Here is an 18,113-nt window from a genome sequence, read left to right as displayed (position 1 = left end):
TTAAAATGTATTTATTTAATTTTATATATATATATATATATATATATATATATATATATATATATATATATATATATATATATATATATATATATATATATATATATATATATATATATATATATATATATATATATATATATATATATATATATATATATATATGTCATAAGTGTTGAAACTAATGATTTATTTAATTAAGATATTCTATTATGATGACATGTTTGAGTGGATCAATATCCTTTCCTATTTCATCTCACATGAAAAAGAAATTAATAATATTGATTCATTCAAATATGCTCCTCATAAGTGTTGAAACTAATTATTTAATTAATTAGAAAAATAATCTATGAGCACATATTTAAATGGATTAATGCTATTCCCTATTTCATCTCATTCAGCCTCATTAAAAATGGAAGGCTAAATCTCATCTTCAATTAGAACCGTCCATGCAGTTTGATCTTGACCATTGATTAGGTCCAAGTTTGTATAAAAGAAACCTTCAATCTCTCATTTTGGAGGATGCACATGAAAAGTATCAAATTAATGCTAATTTAATTACTCAATTACTATGCATTCAAATTTATCTCACTTTCATATGTTCACCATTTAGACTAAAATGCATTCATTTAGTTATTACTTTCCATTGTTCTTAGATTAATTTTCATTTTCATTTAGATTAATATAATATTTTTGCATTTGAAAAACATCAAAAACACATATTAGATTGAATTCGTATTGTTTCAAATCCTATGTACTAGTTTGGTTTGATTAGTGATCTATCAATCCTTAGAGTGAATAGTAAAACCTTGTTTAGTTAGAAGGCAACATATCACTTTTTGCAGACATATCAAATGGACAATCCTATGTTCATTTTGGGATTTTTCTGACATGTAATGATCATGTTGAAGTTTGTGTTGATTTAGAGGCCCATAAACTTCAATGCTCTATTACAAATTGAACCTTGAACATTTTGTTGTTGTTAACAATTGGCTAATGAAGATATGTAATTGTTGTCATTTATGGAAAGACATGATGTACATGCTTATAGAAAGCCTCAAAAATAAAGATACATGGATTTTGGTACCCATAAAATTATCTAAGTATGAAATTGGTTTGTATAACAGTGCATTATTTTGTATGATTAGAAAAGTGAGATGGAGATAGTATACTTGTTTATGATGATGTATATAACCTCAAACACTAGTATGGATGTTAAAGAAAATAGATATTCACATTCTACCAGTGAAACATAACAATAGAATTAAAGGAAAGGAGTTATTTTATTTCCAAAATAATTACTTGACCAATTATGGACGACATCCTAGATGTTTACTCTAAGTTGAAAAAGTATATTTTGGTCTTAGTTGACCTAGCAGCAATTTGTGAAAGGTATGGTATTTATGCAAAAGGACATCTTGCAAATTCAATTATATCATGATGTATTGTGTTAAGCAATTGTATTGTAATAAATGATGTGTGAACTTTTGTGATGTGATATATGTGGAGTTGATTTTGTGATCCAAGATCTAGCTAAGGTCAGAGATCAGTCAAGAAAGAAGTTATAGAGCCTATATACCTAAAGAATAATTACTTCATCAACGTTTCAGATCACAATACATGATCCATCCAAAATGTTGATGAAATAAACAAACACAATCAAATCCAGAAAACTTAGTACTTTACAAATGGATTGTGGAAATCTGTTACTGTTAACTAATTACTTGTTTGGGCAGTGAGCTCTTCTTGTAATTGGAGGTGCATGTTTGGGTAGTGGGCTCATATTACATCTACTATACTACAACTCCTAACATGGTTGGAATCTCCTGACAAGGATTCAATGTCTCCTAATAGGGACTCTCTATACTAAATTTTCTCATTGACTCCTAATAGAGTCTATCCTATAACAAGGAACATATATATTAGTATATTATCTAGTGGGTATCATCCCCACCAGGGTTTTTCCTTAGCTAAGATTTCCCTAGTTAACAAAATATGATTTTATGAGTTATCTTTATGCACAATTAGTGTTACTATTCAACATTACTCATTTACTTTCTTATATATGGTTCAAAGTAATAAATAATGTTTAGTTGGCAACTAAAGTTTGTAAACTACTAATCCACCCCCCCTCTTTGCAATTCCTATTTCTAAAAATTGGTATTAGAGCACAATTACTCAAAAGAGGCATAACAACTTGAGTAAGATCCCTATGGATATGGAACAGTTCATGAAGAACCTTGAAGAGGCACTTGAACAAATTGATCTCCTTATTGAAGAAAGAGATAAGTTGAAGGATGGATATGAAGACTCCAAAGTATATATTGGACAATTGAAGGACAAATTGAACATCTCAAATCCAAGCTTGAATCTACTAAATCTGAAACTAGTGATGATGATTATTCAAAATTAAAAATAGAGTACAAGATATTTAACAATGAATTGAAGACTACCAATCTAAAGTTGACTTTGAAGAATGATCCTTGAAAATTTGAATATGATTTGAAGACTGAGATACAAATCTTAGAGTGAGTTTGGCGAGGAAGACATCTGAATTTGAAACATTGAAAGAAGATCATGAAAAACTTCATAAGTACAACACTATTGTGAAAGGTGAACTAACTCAATGCAAGAAACAACTTGAAGAACTTTATTCTAGAAGAGAAAATCTTGATGATTCAATGTCAACACAAAGAACTACCTATGATAAGATTGGTCTTGGTTATCTATTTGACATATCTACAAAGAAACCTAAAAATAGATCAGATCTAAAAGAGAAAGATAAATCTGATGATAAGATTGAATCCAGTCAATCTTTTGATAAAACTAAAAAAGTTGGACAAGACAAGGAAGTTGAGATATTGGATGAACCAAAGCAAGTGGATTCTCTTAAAGGAACCAAGTATGAATTTAGAGGTAAGTGTTTTTCATGTAATGAAATAGGTCATTTGAAAATAGATTGTACATATTTATCATTTAATCATGTTACAAATTTTTATTGTCATAATTGTCATGGTATAGGTCATTAAGCAATTGATTTTAGGAAACATAAATATGATAATGATAGAAGGAATAGTAGAATGTCTAGAGATGCTTGTTAGAATTCTTTAGAATAACCGAGAGGGGGTGAATTAGTTATCCAAGGTCCAATGATGTCCAATTCAAACTTTCTAATTAAATAGGAATAAATCATAAGTGTTGTCCTTCTTCTTTCTTATCATGCATGCAATTAAACATTAAACAACCATAAAAAGTAAACATGCATCACACCATAACACTACGGATTTTGATGACCTAGAAACCCTCTAGGAATAAGAAGGTAAAACTGGGGTGGGGATGATACCCATCGAATAATTGCGCAATTGATTTCAACCACTGTTAAAGGCCTGCCCTGTTAAAGGCTACAACACATTGTTAAATGTGACCCTATTAAAGGATTTTTACACCCTGTTAGGAGTGTGCCTTGTTAGAGGACTTAAGAACATTCAACTTGGAATATCACCCTGTTAAAGGATTTACATAGAGCTATTAGGCTCACCCAATTCCATGAGATTTATAGTCACCTTCTCAAAAGAATCTTTCATCCCTCTCTAAGGATCTCCTATCCTCCTCCTAAGGATCTCTTATCCTTCTCCTAAAGATCTCTTTATCCTTCTCCTATGGATCTCTTTGTCCTTCTCTTGGGGATCTCTTTATCCTTTTTCCTGAGGCTTATCCACCTAGCTATTAAGCTAACCTAGTAATGTAGGATTTCAATATCTAATACAATGGTAAGAGAGTATTAGAAGGGTTTTGACTTGATAAAGATTGCAACCTAAACTGTGAAGATTTCATATCACTCTTTAGTTCCTTTCTTTGCTTGGATTTTCTCCCTTACAGTGCTGAAAACTTGTTCACCCTTCAAGATCTGTATCCTTGAGTTCTTCCACTCATTATGCCAATGCATTCTATGGTCACTTGATCAACTCAGAGTCTTGATGCTCTGTTCTTACTCCTCTTGGATTCTTCGCATGATCACACCTATGACCAACTCCCTCTCATGCATTCTCATTTGATCTCTAACCTGTAACTCCTTATAAAGAAGTTTTGTTCTCGATTTCCTACTCAAATCTTTTGAGAAAATGATATTGTTTTCCCTCCCAATTGTTTCTTCTAGAAACTTCATGATAAATCTATTAGCATTCACCTTGAATTGGTTTACATGATTTACATAAAATTCTGTGACATCTACTCATCATCCTTATCATCCAACTATTTCACAAAATTTGATGTAACAAACTTATCGCTACTGATCTAGAAAATCTTTTACTTAACAAATAATGCAGCAACTCGACATTATTGATTTACTGATGCTCAACTCTTTATGTGTTACTCAGCTTCTATTATTATTTTACTGGTGCTCGACACCTGTAGTATTTTTGCTTTCCTTGGCACTTGAATATTACTTGGCACACACTAAGTTGAACTTTCTCGGCTTCAACTAAGATTCTGCTTGGCACTAACTAGCTTGCTCGGCTCTCTCCAATGAACTTAGTTAATCCTTACATATTTGATGTGTCTCAGTGTGTCCATCCTCTATGTCTTAGAGTATGTTATCAATACACTATTTAATCAATGGATTATCTAATCCTTATACTTCATTACAACATCATAACTTCAGCCTTTCTCTAGGTGCTCTAGTTACATCTTATTGATTGCCACCTCCTTGTCAATCAACCAATTGATAGTATTTGGATCACTTAAGCAATTATCATTCTTGCAAGTAGCAAGTTTGACATAAATGAAAAAACAATGATTGAAACATTCTTTACCAGTTCCATTTCTCTTCATTTATGATCTTTTCAATCATTTCCAATAATCTCCCTCTTTGGCATTGATGGCAAACCAAACTGATCAAATGATTAAGCTGATCAACTTAGTTACCACCAAAATTACATACATTTTTTGCTTGGTATATTTTGCTGATACAAACTGAATCCTTTGTTCTACTTCTCCCTCTGGACTGTTGTAATCCTTACTCTTCTAAATCTCCCTCTTTCATATACATCTCTCATATATATCTCTCCCTCTTAGTTTGTATTGATCAGTTTCTCATATATCTCCCTCTTTGACATAAATGCCAAAGATGTAGCATCTTCAACATGCTAAATATAAGCTTTGCATCTTATTTTTTCTCCCTCTGTCACCATGCTTGTGACTGATCTAAATTTTCTACTCCTGTTGTCATCCTCTGCATCATTCTTTTGATATTTCAATGATCTACTCCTATTGATGCGATGTAGTTTGTCTGTTGCTTTAGATTGCTTGAGTTAGGGCCATTACCCCTAAATTGCCTCTAAGATATTCATAAGGATCCTTGAGAAATGGTTTGGTGAAGATATCGGTAGTTTTTTCCTTTGCAAGAATGTACTCCATCTTCACTTGTTTGTCTTCCACCAATTCTCTGACATAGTGATACTTGATTGCAATATGCTTGGTTTTTGCATGCATTAATGGATTCTTGGATATGTTTATAGCACTTGTATTATCACAATATAGTATCACAGGTTTGGTTACCTCTTCTTTCATTCCTTTCAATAGATCTTTTTAAGCCACACAATGTTTGTGCAATTGACTACTGTTGCCACATATTCTGCTTCTATAGTGGACTAAGATGTGCATGTTTGTTTCTTGCTGGTCCACATAACTAACCTTTTACCTAATAATAATGCTCCTCCACTTGTGCTTTTCCTGTCATCAATGTTGCCTCCCCAATCTGCGTCTGTGTATGCATTGAGCTCAAACTTCTCATTCTTTTTGTAATATAGGCCAAAATCATCAGTTTTTTTGAGATACCTCATTATCCTTTTTACTACCATGAGATGATTTTCTCTAGGATTAGCAGAGAATCTAGCCACTATTCCAATTGCTAGTGTTATGTCTGGTATGCTATGTACAACATATTGTAGTTTTCCAATAATGGATCTGTACATTGTTTGATTGACTTTAGCTAATTCATCATTTTTAAATAGCTTATGTCCTATTTCCATTGGTGTGCTAATAGGTTTGGAGTCTTCTAATCCAAATTTCTTGAGTATCTCCTTGATGTATTTTGATTGTGTCACAAATGTGCCATGTTTTAGTTGATGTACTTGCAATCCTACAAAGAACTTGATTTCTCCAAACATAGACATCTCAAACTCATGTTTCATTTTGTCAGCAAAAATTTTGCAAAGTACTTCCTTTCCTCCAAAAACTATATCATCCACAAATATTTTAGATATAAGAATATCCTTACCTTCTTCTGATTTGATGTACATGTTGCTGTTGTCATTAGTTTTTCAAATCCTATTTGCACTAGATACTTGTGAAGTCTCTCATACCAAGCTCTAGGGGCTTGCTTCAATCCATATAGAGCCTTATGTAATTTGAATACCTTATTTTCTTTCTTTCCATCAAAAAAACCTTTTGGTTGCTCTATGTAGACTTCCTCTTCAAGTATACCATTCAGAAATGTGGAATTTACATCCATCTGATAGACTTTAAATCCTTTGAAGGTTGCATATGCCAGTAAAGTCCTTACTCCTTCCATTCTGGCAACTGGAGCAAAAGTTTCTACAGAGTCTAATCCTTCTTGTGCATACCCTTTACAAACTAGTCTTGCCTTGTTCCTTGTGATTTCACCATTCTCATCTAACTTGCTTCTAAACACCCACTTGGTTCCAATTACATTCTTGTTAGCTGGTATAGAGACTAAGGTCCATGTCTTATTCTTCTCAATTTGTTCTATTTCTTCTTTCATAGCATTGCACTAGTCATCATCTGTTATGGCTTCACTTACTATTCTTGGTTCCATTTTGCTGAGTAGACATGTTTCACTTCTAAGTCTATTCCCTATTATTGGTCCTGCCTCTTTATTTCCAATAATTTGATCTACAAGATGATTTCTTCTTACATACTTTGCCAATGCTGGTTCTTTCCTTGTTTGCATGTTGTCTCTTTCAGAATCTAAATCTTCATGTATATTTTCATTAGGTATTTCTTCATTTTCTTCTTGTTGGCTATTCTCAGAATCTAAATGAACATTCTTTGTATTTTGTAGCTCAACTTCTGAATGTGTTTGCTGTTCGGCATTCACTGTTTGTGATTTGGCAGATATTGGATTTTGTTGTTGATTGTCATTCTAAGTTGCAACTTCACCATTATTAGGTATACCTTCATAAAAGTATACAAAGGTCTTGTATTCTTCTGCTTTCTTGGTGTTCTCACCACTTTGAACTTCTGCAAGCTCATCAAATTTCACATTTGTGCTTTCTACTACTTTGTTAGTGTTAACATTCAAGCACTTATAAGCTTTTCTTCTAGTAGAATAACCAAGAAATGTACCTTCCTCACTCTTTGCATCAAACTTTCCATTTCTAGACTCTTCATATAAATAGCATTTGCATCCAAATATTTTGAAATATTTTACATTAAGAGAATGCTAGTACCATAATTCAAAAGGTGTTGCATTTATACCTTTCTTGACTTGAACTCTGTTGAGTGTGTAGACTATAGTACTTAAAGTTTCTCTCCAGTATTTGAGTGCAACATTTTGCTCCATCATCAAGGTCCTACCACAGTCAATAAATGATCCATTCCTTCTCTCTGTTATACCATTATGAGGTGGAGTCCTAGGTGTTGATGTTTGCCTTTTGATTCCTCTTTCATTGCAGAACTCTTCAAATTCTCTTGATGTGAATTCACCTCCTCTATCAGATCTGAGACATTTTAAGCTCTTCCTAGCCTCTTTCTCCACTCTGGCCAAGTACCATTTGAACATTTGAAATGCATTTGACTTTAGTTTTAGGAACATGACTGTCATCAATCTTGAATAGTCATCTACAAATAACATTATGTATCTATCACCTTTGTAGTTTTGTACTTCAATAGGAGCACACAAGTCAGTATGAACTAACTCTAATACTTCATTAGAAGTATAAGCCTTGCTTTTGAAAATTGACTTGCTCATCTTCCCTAGTTGGCATTGTTTACACATGGTGTTATCAGGTTTCTTCAACTTTGGTAGACCTCTAAATTTCTTCATCTTGCCGATGCTTATCAAATTGTCAAAATTTACATGACATAGCCTCTTGTGCCATTTCCATACATCATTAGTTTGAACAATGAAACAAGAAGAATCTTCCATGTCTAGGTAAAACAAATTACTCCTAGTCTAATCACCTTTTCCTATTAGACTTCCTTGAGAATCATAGATTTTGGCAATTCCATTTTCAAATTCAACCTTGTATCCTATGTTGCTTAACTATGAGACACTTAACAAGTTATAATTTAGTCCTTCAACATAGTATGCATTATCACATGTTATCCTTTCAGTAAGCTTGATACTACCTTTCCCTTTGATCTGACATGGTGCATTGTTACCAAATCTAACACTATTTCCTTCATATTGAGTAAAGGTAATGAACTTAATTTTGTCTCCAATCATGTGATGAGAGCATCCGCTATCTATGATCCATCTATCATTCTTGTTCATGTAGGTTGCCAAGGCAGTTGCTTCATCTTCATCTGATTCATCTTTCATAGCCACATAGACTACTTCATCATCATTCTCGTCAGAGTCTTCTTCAACAATGTAGCATCTTTTGCCTTTACCTCTGAAGTCCTTGTTGTCCTCTTTCTTGTTCTTGAAACTACCTCCATCCTTGTAATTTTTCTTTTGTGTGCATCTGGCTGCAATGTGACCAACTTCATTACAATTGAAACAAATGATTGGTAGCTTACCTTTGAATTTTTCTCTTCCTCTATCAAATCTTCTTGCTAGTAATGCCTCCAATTGGTCTACATCATCTTCATCAGTGCTATTGTCACTAGATACATACTTTCCTTTTCTACTCTTTTTCCTTGTCTACATCTCCTCATTGTCTTTTAATGTCATCTTGGCTTTGAATGCAAATTCAAAGTTTTCTAGCTTGTAGTTGTCAAATTTGGATAGCTCAAAGGTAGTGAGTCTTCCAATTATTCCTTCAAATGACAATGCGTTGCTTGGTACACACCTTAGCTCTTGGATGGCTAATACTCTTATAGCATAGATAGGAAGCAAATTTCTCAAGTATTTGCTACATACTATTTATTTTGCTAACTATCCTCCTAGACTTCTTATGGCACTAACTACTTCCTTCACTCTTGCACCATATTGAGCAACATTCTCTCCTTCTTCCATTTTCATATCATCAAATTTTTCTCTTAGGCTCTCTTGACATTATCATCTCCTCCATAGATTCTTGATAATGTTTCCCACATATGATGTGAAGTATCACATCCTTTGATGTCATTATACTCAACATAGCTTAGTGCTAAAGCAATATCTAACATCGCTTGATTTTGCTCCTTCTTCTTGCTCATGTCATCTGCAGTGAGGGGTCATGTAGGGTCTACATGATCAACTATGATTGAGGTTTGTGCATAGTCACCTATTGATCCAAGGTGTAGCTTCATCAGACTTTACCATGTAACAAAGTTGTCTTTGTTTAGCTTAGGAACTTCTCTCTTGGACATCTTGATCTCCTGCTACTAGTACCTTGAAACAAATTAGCAGTGAGCTCTAATACCAATTGTTAGAATTCTTTAGAATAACTAAGAGGGGGTGGGGGCAAGGGGGTGAATTAGTTATCCAAGGTCCAATGATGTCCAATTCAAACTTTCTAATTATATAGGAATGAATCAGAAGTGTTGTCCTTCTTTCTTATCATGCATGCAATTAAACATTAAACAACCATGAAAAGTAAACATGAATCACACCGTAACACTAAGGATTTTGATGACCTAGAAACCCTTTAGGAATTAGAAGGTAAAATTGGGGTGGGGATGATACCCATTGAATAACTATGCAATTGATTTCAACCACTTCTGATGGTCTGCCCTATTAAAGGCTACAACACATTGTTAAATGTGACCTTGTTAAAGGATTTCTACACCCTGTTAGGAGTGTGCCTTGTTAGAGAACTTAAGAACATTCAACTTGGAATGTCACCCTATTAAAGGATTTACATAGAGCTGTCAGGCTCACCCAAGTCCATGTGATTTACAGTCACCTTCTCAAAAGAATCTTTCATCCCTCTCTAAGGATCTCCTATCCTCCTCCTAAGGATCTCCTAACCTTCTCCTAAGGATCTCTTTATCCTTCTCTTGAGGATATCTTTATCCTTTTCCTAAGGCTTATCCACCTAGCTGTTAAGCTAACCTAGCAATGTAGGATTTCAATATCTAATACAATGGTAAGAGAGTATTAGAAAGGTTTTGACCTGATAAAGATTGCAATCCCAACTATGCAAATTTCAGATCACTCTTCATTTCTTTTCTTTGCTTGGCTTTCCTCCCTTGCAGTGCTAATAGCTTGTTCACCCTTCAAGATCTATCTCCTTGAGTTCTTCCACTCATTATGCCAATGCATTCTATGGTCACTTGATCAACTCAAAGTCTTGATACTCTATTCTTACTCCTCTTGGCTTTTTCACATGATTACACCTATGACCAACTCCCTCTCATGCATTCTCATTTGATCTCTGATCTATAACTCCTTATAAAGAAGTTCTGTTCTTGATTTCCTGCTCAAATCTTTTGAGAAAATGGTATTGTTTTCCCTCCAAATTTTTTCTTCTAGAAATTTCATGGTAAATCTATTAGTATTCACCTTGAATTGGTTTGCATGATTTACATAAAATTCTATGATATCTACTCATCATCCTTATCATCCAACTACTTCACAAAATTTTATGTAACAAACTTATCACTGCTGATCTGGCGAATCTTTGACTTAACAAATAATGAAACAAATCGGCATTATTGATTTACTAATGCTTGGCTCTTTCTATGTTACTCGGTTTCTATTGTTATTTTACTGGTGCTCGACACTTGTAGTATTTCTACTTTCCTCAACACTTTAATATTACTTGGCACACACTAAGTTGAACTTGCTCGACTTCAACTAAGAATCTGCTCGGCACTAACTAGCTTTCTTGGCTCTCTCCAATGAACTTAGTTAATTCTTACATCTTTGATGTGTCTTAGTGTGTCCATCCTCTATGTCTTAGAGTATGTTATCAATACATTATTTCATCAATGGCTTATCTAATCCTTATACTTCATTATAACATCATAACTTCAACCTTTCTCTAGGTGCTCTAGTTACATCTTATTGATTGCCACCTCCTTGTCAATCAACCAATTGATAGTATTTGGATCACTTAAGCAATTGTCATTCCTGCAAGTAGCAACTTTGACATCAATGACAAAACAATGATTGAAACATTCTTTACCAGTTCCATTTCTCTTCATTCATGATCTTTTCAATCATTTCCAACAATGCTAACCCTATAGATAGAAGAATATATAATGAAAGGAAACTGAGAGAAGGAAGACCTTATGAAGAAAGAAGATAGATTGTGTGTTATAAGTGTAACAACTTTGGACACATAGCTTGGAATTGTCATGCACCTGCTGATCAATAGAATCCCAGAAGCAAAACTCTAATATTTTAGTTTTGCAATAAATTTTGACATACCTCAAAGTATTTTAGAATGGACAAAAACTTCAGAGATAGAAGGAACAATGGAAGAAACTTTGGAAACAAAAGGAATGATTGAAGAAACATCAAGAATGATAGATGAAACCATGAAAGGAACTCCAAAACTAAGAAAGAAAATGAGGAAAAAATAAATGTAGTTAGTGAAATTTGAGAAGAACTCAATGAGGACTGCATAAAAGGATTAGACATCTCAAAAGAAAAGTTAGAAGATGATGAGACAAGAAGATCTAATTTAGTAATCAAGTTTGATTCAACTAAGTTAAATTAAGCTTGTTTAAAACACTAGAATTTGAAAATTCATTTAGAGATTGAACTATGGGTAGTGAAGTTAGTAACATGTGTACCAAGATAAGTTTACATGATGGCTAAGCTTGCTTGAAATTTGGAGATTATCAAAACTTGCTATGAAGGAATTAAGAGTTATTGTTATTATAGAGAAAATTAATTCTATAATAGAAGATAGAAAATATGTTTTTATAGAGAATTTCATGAAGCAAAGACTCTTGGAATATTTTCATGATGTGAGGAAGCTATGGGAAACCTTAGGTATCATTTTAAGATCGAACAAAGATTTTGAGAAGATATTTGATTTCAGAATGTAATTGACAATTTTTTTATGTTTGCAAAGTATGCAATCAATAAAAGTTTGAATTGAATAAAAAAAATGGTGTATAGACTTGATTAACACTTCATTGCAATTACATCAGAAGCATAGATCACTCAGAAGTGACTTGACAAGGTGATTTTGAAAAAAACCCTATTTTAGAAAGAGGTATTTTATCATTTCTTTAGAGAATTTATTTGATAAAGTTTATATTTGATAGAATCATGGATATGTCAATAGTTCATAATGTTGAGAATGAGGAGAGACTAAAATTGAAGGTTGTTTTTGTGAAACCCATAGAAGGAAACCCTAACTTAGTATTATCCATTACTCCAAATAATGTAGTGTATTTGGAAGATGGAGGAAGTTATCTTAACAATAAGTTTGAAACTATTGGGAGCAAGTATATGAAGAAAGATATGGAAATTTCCTTTAATCATGGCATGACTATAAAGCCCAAAATTTGAACATTTGAAATAACTAGACCTTTTTAAATATCACTTCTATCAAGAATTGGACATCAAAGAGTGGACTCAGATCATACTATGTAGAATTCATTATAGAAAATTGTGGATGGAAGATAATGTAGTTGACATTTTAGCTGACCTTATTCATGAGGTAACTAGTCTTAGCAAACATGGTAGTGTACCTATAGGTGAGAAAATTGTTAAGAAGACGGTTGAGACCTACACAAGAGAAGTATAAAATGGGAAGGCAATGGTGATCAACACCATTAAACAAGATGATGCAAGATTTCTAAGAAAAATAACTTCTTATTCTATTTGTGCAAGTTCTAAGATTGATGAATTGTTACCAAGATTCATCTATGTAGCCTATAAGATTTTTGTTGAGAAGGAACAAGTTAACCTAAGTGAAGTTCTAAGAATGCAACTTCTTGAAAACATGGAGAAAATCAAGAAGACCAAGAATGGTGTGTTTAGGTTCATTCATTGATCAATCATATATTCTTTCACGTACTTAAGGGATTTCCATACTTATCAGTTAAAAAGATTATGAGTAGTGAGAGGTGTACCATGGAGAAGATTATAGATGTATGTAGAAGAAATCCAACAAATAAAATCTTGGATAGTGAAAGTTTGAGCATGAAAACATTTCAAAATGGGATGAAACAAAGATTTAGAATTGCACCTGCAATTCTCAAAAGATTAAAAAATGATATATGTGTTATGTTTGATATAGATTTAACTCATATTCAAGTATTAGAACCTTAAAAAACAATCCTTGGTCCCTTATATTATGAGTTAAGTGATGATGTAGTAATTGAATATATTGATCTATTGTTAAACTCTAAGAAAGACCGAGATGAGAGTAGATTTGGGACATATGAAGAGATTACCCAATTAGCTCATCAAGAATTCTTAGAGAAAGCATCTCACAAGAATATTAAGACATTAATGAAGAAAGATCTAACTAAGACCAGTATGACAAAAAGTGAGTGACAAGCAATTAGGCAAATAATGAAACAAGGAATAATGTATGTGTAACCATTATCGTTTTCTATTGCAGAAACATCTTCAGAATAGAGCATTCCATATGTTCTAGTAATAGCTAAACAACCATGTGAGCCAAATAGAAAATAAAAAAGATTAAGTGGAAGCTATGACTACCAAGACTTAAAGAGTCAAGCAATAGGATACTTGACCAAGAAAAAGACAAAAGCCATTGTTTATAATTATTGAATCTAGTGAAGAAGAAGAAGAAGAAGAAGGAGAAGGAGAAGGAGAAGGAGAAGGAGAAGGAGAAGAAGAAGAAGAAGAAGAGGAAGAGGAAGAAAAATAGACAATAGGAAAAGCAAGGTAGCCTTGGAAGCCAAAGATTGAGAAGATAACTTAGCCATTGCAAATGAAGGGAACTTTTTTTAGATGAATTTTTTTTATGATTTATATAATGATATTGAGTATTGATATCTCTACTACGAGATATATAATTGCTAACAATATGAAACTTAAGAATATTAAATGCATAGTAAATTAGTAAGTCTATGATAGACTTATAGAGAAGAAGGCACTAGCTCAAGAAGAGGATATAGAACTTTAGAAGTTTATGATAAGAACCATATGCAAAACAAATGATGAGGAACAAGTCAAGAGATTGTTGAACAATCTGACACCCTTCTTGAGGAACAAGGTGAGACCATTTCTATTCATGATGGGTGAGAAGGATACAATAAGAAGTGAAATAGATATGTTCATCAGTTAGATGATGAAAAAATCAAAGGTAACACCTTCACCAACACCTAGGAATTTAGAAGTTTTAGTAAGTGGTGACACTATGCAGATTGACTAGATCAATGTTACTATTAACATTGATGACACTAACCTTTTTGAGAGTTTTGAACAACCTGAATCTCAAGCCAATGTTATTCAAGATCAATTAAAACTATTTGAAGAGGAAAATATTCTATTAGAAGCAGAAAAGAGAAAAATCAAAGAAGCCAAGAAGAAATGAAAAGGAAAGTTGAGGAAGAAAAGAAGAAGAAAATAGAAGAGGAAGAAAAGAAAAGGAAGAGAAAGAGAAAGAAGAGAGAAGAGTTAAAGAGGTAGCAGAGAAGAAGCAAAGGGAAGATGAAACCAAATCATCTAGTTTATCTACTCTACTTTCACTTGCCAACCTAAAAAGTGATGATGATGATCAAATTGACTTGGGCTCATCTCTGACAAAACTTATTGTGAAGAATAGAAAAGTGAAGAGCCTACAAAGAACCTTAATGGAGGCAACTGATAGATTACATAGTACTTTGGAAGTCAAGCATACAAAGGAAGATCTTAAAAGAGGGCACAAGTAGTGTTAAAATATTTTGATGAAGAATTTACAAATTTATTGAATGTTGCAGAGTCAAAAGCCTAAATTTCTCATGACGCTAATCAAGAATGTCAAGAATGATTTTCTAAGTCTTGATACTTGTATCAAGGAACTTTAGAAATTTCAAAAAGATGGAAAGGTATTGTACATTAAGTGTAACTTATCTCATAAGTTGACCAAGGATTTTGATAGTAAGATTGAAGGAAAGTTGAGTGAGCTAGAAGCTCTATCAAACTAGATATAACTACCTTTGAAAAAATTTGATGACTTTGGAGGACAAGTGGCCAGTGTTCATAGTGATATTAGGAAACTAGAACTTTAGAAAGAAAAAATTTTGAAGAGATCATTAGAATTGAGAGATTCTATTACTCTGAAGATATCTACTATTGAGAGACAGTTGCAAGAGTGTGTCAAAGCCAAGGACACCTATTCAAACTTCTTATACTCTAATCTCAATGCAATTGAGATTGTGTCATATGCCCTAAATACAATTCTCAATTCTATTGAAATAGCCAAGGACACATGAATAAAAGGTTTAAATAGTCTCAAGGAAAGTTTTGATGATTGCATGAAGATATTATCAATGCAAGACAAATGATTACAATATTTGATAGCAAATGGATAGTTTTTGATAGTTTTGACATTCTGACCTTTGTCATTGATCTCAAAGGGGGAAAAGATGCATAATAAAAATGTAACTAAGGTAAGGTATGAAATCATATTGAAAGGGGGAGCATATGTAAGATGGATAAGTTGTAAAAAATGATTAATGTATTAATATTGTAATGCTTTGAAAAGCTTTTGATATTTAGCCAATTTTCCCTATTTTGTTGCCATGCCAAAGAGGGAGATTGTTGAAAATTTTCTAATAAACATATTTAATTATTTTCATTTATGGAAACACATGATGTGCATGCTTGTAGAGAACCTCAGAAATAAAGATACTTAGCTTTTGGTACTCAGAAAATTGTCTAAGTATGAAATTAGTTTATAGCAGTGTATTGTTTTGTATGTAAATTGTTACTAACATCATTTTATGATTAATTAAGTTAGATGGAAATAGTATACATGTTTACAATGATGTGTATAACCTTGTACATTAGGACATAATATACAAAAAAGAGATATTCACATTCTACTAGTGAAATGAAACAACAAAATTAAAGGAAAGGAATTATTTTGTTTACAAAATAATCACTTGAAGAATTAGAGCCGATATCCTAGATGTTTACTTTAAGTTGGAAAACTATATTATGGTCTTAGCTGATATAGCAACAATTTGTGAAAAGACATGGTATTTATGGAAATGATACCTTGCAAATTCAATTGTGTCATGATTTTTTGTGTTGAGCAATTGTATTGTGATAAATGATCTGTGAACTTTTGTGAAGTGATATATGTGAAATTGGTTTTGTGATCCGAGATCTAGTTGAAGTAAAAGATCAGTCAAAAAAGAAGTTATAGCACTTATATATCTAAAGACAAATTAGTTTTTTGGGTAGTGAGTTCTTCTTGTAATTGGAAGTGCATGTTTGGGCAGTGGGCTCATCTTGCATCTACTATACTAGAACTCCTAATATGGTTTGAATCTCCTATCAGGGACTCTCTATACTAAATTTTCTCATTTATTTCTAATAGAGTACATCCTCTAACAAGGAACATATATATTACTATATTATCTAGTAGGTATCATCTCAACTGGGGTTTTCCCTTAGCTAGGGTTTCCCTGGTTAACAAAATATAGTGTTATGAGTTATCTTTGTGCATGGTTACTATTATTATTCAACATTACCTATTTAATTTCTTATGTATGGTTCAAAGTAATAAATAACATTTGGTTGGCGACTAAAGTTTGTAAACTACTAATTCACCCCCCTCTTAGTAATTCCTATTTCTAATAATTTCAAGTTCAAAGTTCCATGTAAAAGGGTTGTTTTTAATTTTTGACTCATTCTATGAGCATTGTGTCCCAATATATTCACTATAGGCTAACCTTGAGCCTTCAACCAATTATCCATGGTTCAAGTGTTCAAAGATCATATTATTAAAAGTGGGTTGCTAGAGACACATGGTCATACAAACACTCCTAACTTTTATAAAAATAAGGAAAAGACATGCATTTAATGGTCATTGGTAGGAATGATAGTGGAGTATGATTTGGTTCATGCAAGGATAAAGGTACTCATTAATTAGTAAAATGCACCCTGTCACATTGATACTTTTCATATAATTATAGAACATATTCTCTATGTTTTAACTTTGATAAAATTCATTTTTGGTTATTATGTCATGATTATTTGAAGTAAGATATTTGTTTCTTCTATACATAAAAGGATATAACAATTTAGTGTTCCTAGCAAGGAATCCTCATGCATTTTGTATGGCGATCCTCTTTTTATTCCTCTAAAAATTCTATTTTTCTTTCCTTTAGCAGTGAAGAAAGCTCATCTAGTTTCTTTTATTTCCTCTTTTTGATTGCATGCTTGAAAAGTTGTAGTTATTTTATGGCCACATCCCATCCCAAATTACCCAAAGTAAAGAAAGTATTACCCTTAACAAGTTTCTTTCCAAAATTAGGAGATACTAACCTTGTAGATGAGGAAATTTAGAGAGTAGTGTCAGGGTTTGTGAAAACTAAACCTATGTCCTTTGTGGAAAAAGTATCCCTTAGAAAATTAGTGTAGGTTGGAGGTTTCCTAAAGGTAATCTATTGTCTAGAACTAGTTTCTAAAATGCAGAGAAAACTACGATGCTATAGAATGGTGTATTAGAAAATATAATGGGGGGTCTTAGTATATGTAAACTAGGTTACAATAATGGGTTGCTTGAGACTCCCACCTCAATAAGTATATGAAGATTGGACTATCAACCTATCCTACTTTAAGTTTACTACCCCCACCAATGACATCAACAATGTCAATGCTAAGAATTGGCTAGCTAAACTAGAGAAATGTGGTTTGTGTCTACCTCAACCCCTAACATGTGAACATATGGTCCCCAAGATTAGAGATATTATCATTCTCATTATTGGGATAAAAGGAAATCAACATCTCTCTCTCTGGGAGAATTGGATGTACTTTTTCATTCAAACTATTATGGATAATGGTAAGTTTATCAACT

The sequence above is a fragment of the Cupressus sempervirens genome, chromosome 2, assembly GCF_028749045.1.
Source record: "Cupressus sempervirens isolate cs-2001-9-10 chromosome 2, ASM2874904v1, whole genome shotgun sequence".
Lineage (NCBI taxonomy): Eukaryota > Viridiplantae > Streptophyta > Pinopsida > Cupressales > Cupressaceae > Cupressus > Cupressus sempervirens.
The sequence above is the reverse complement of the archived record's forward strand: the minus strand, read 5'-3'. Positions refer to the sequence as shown.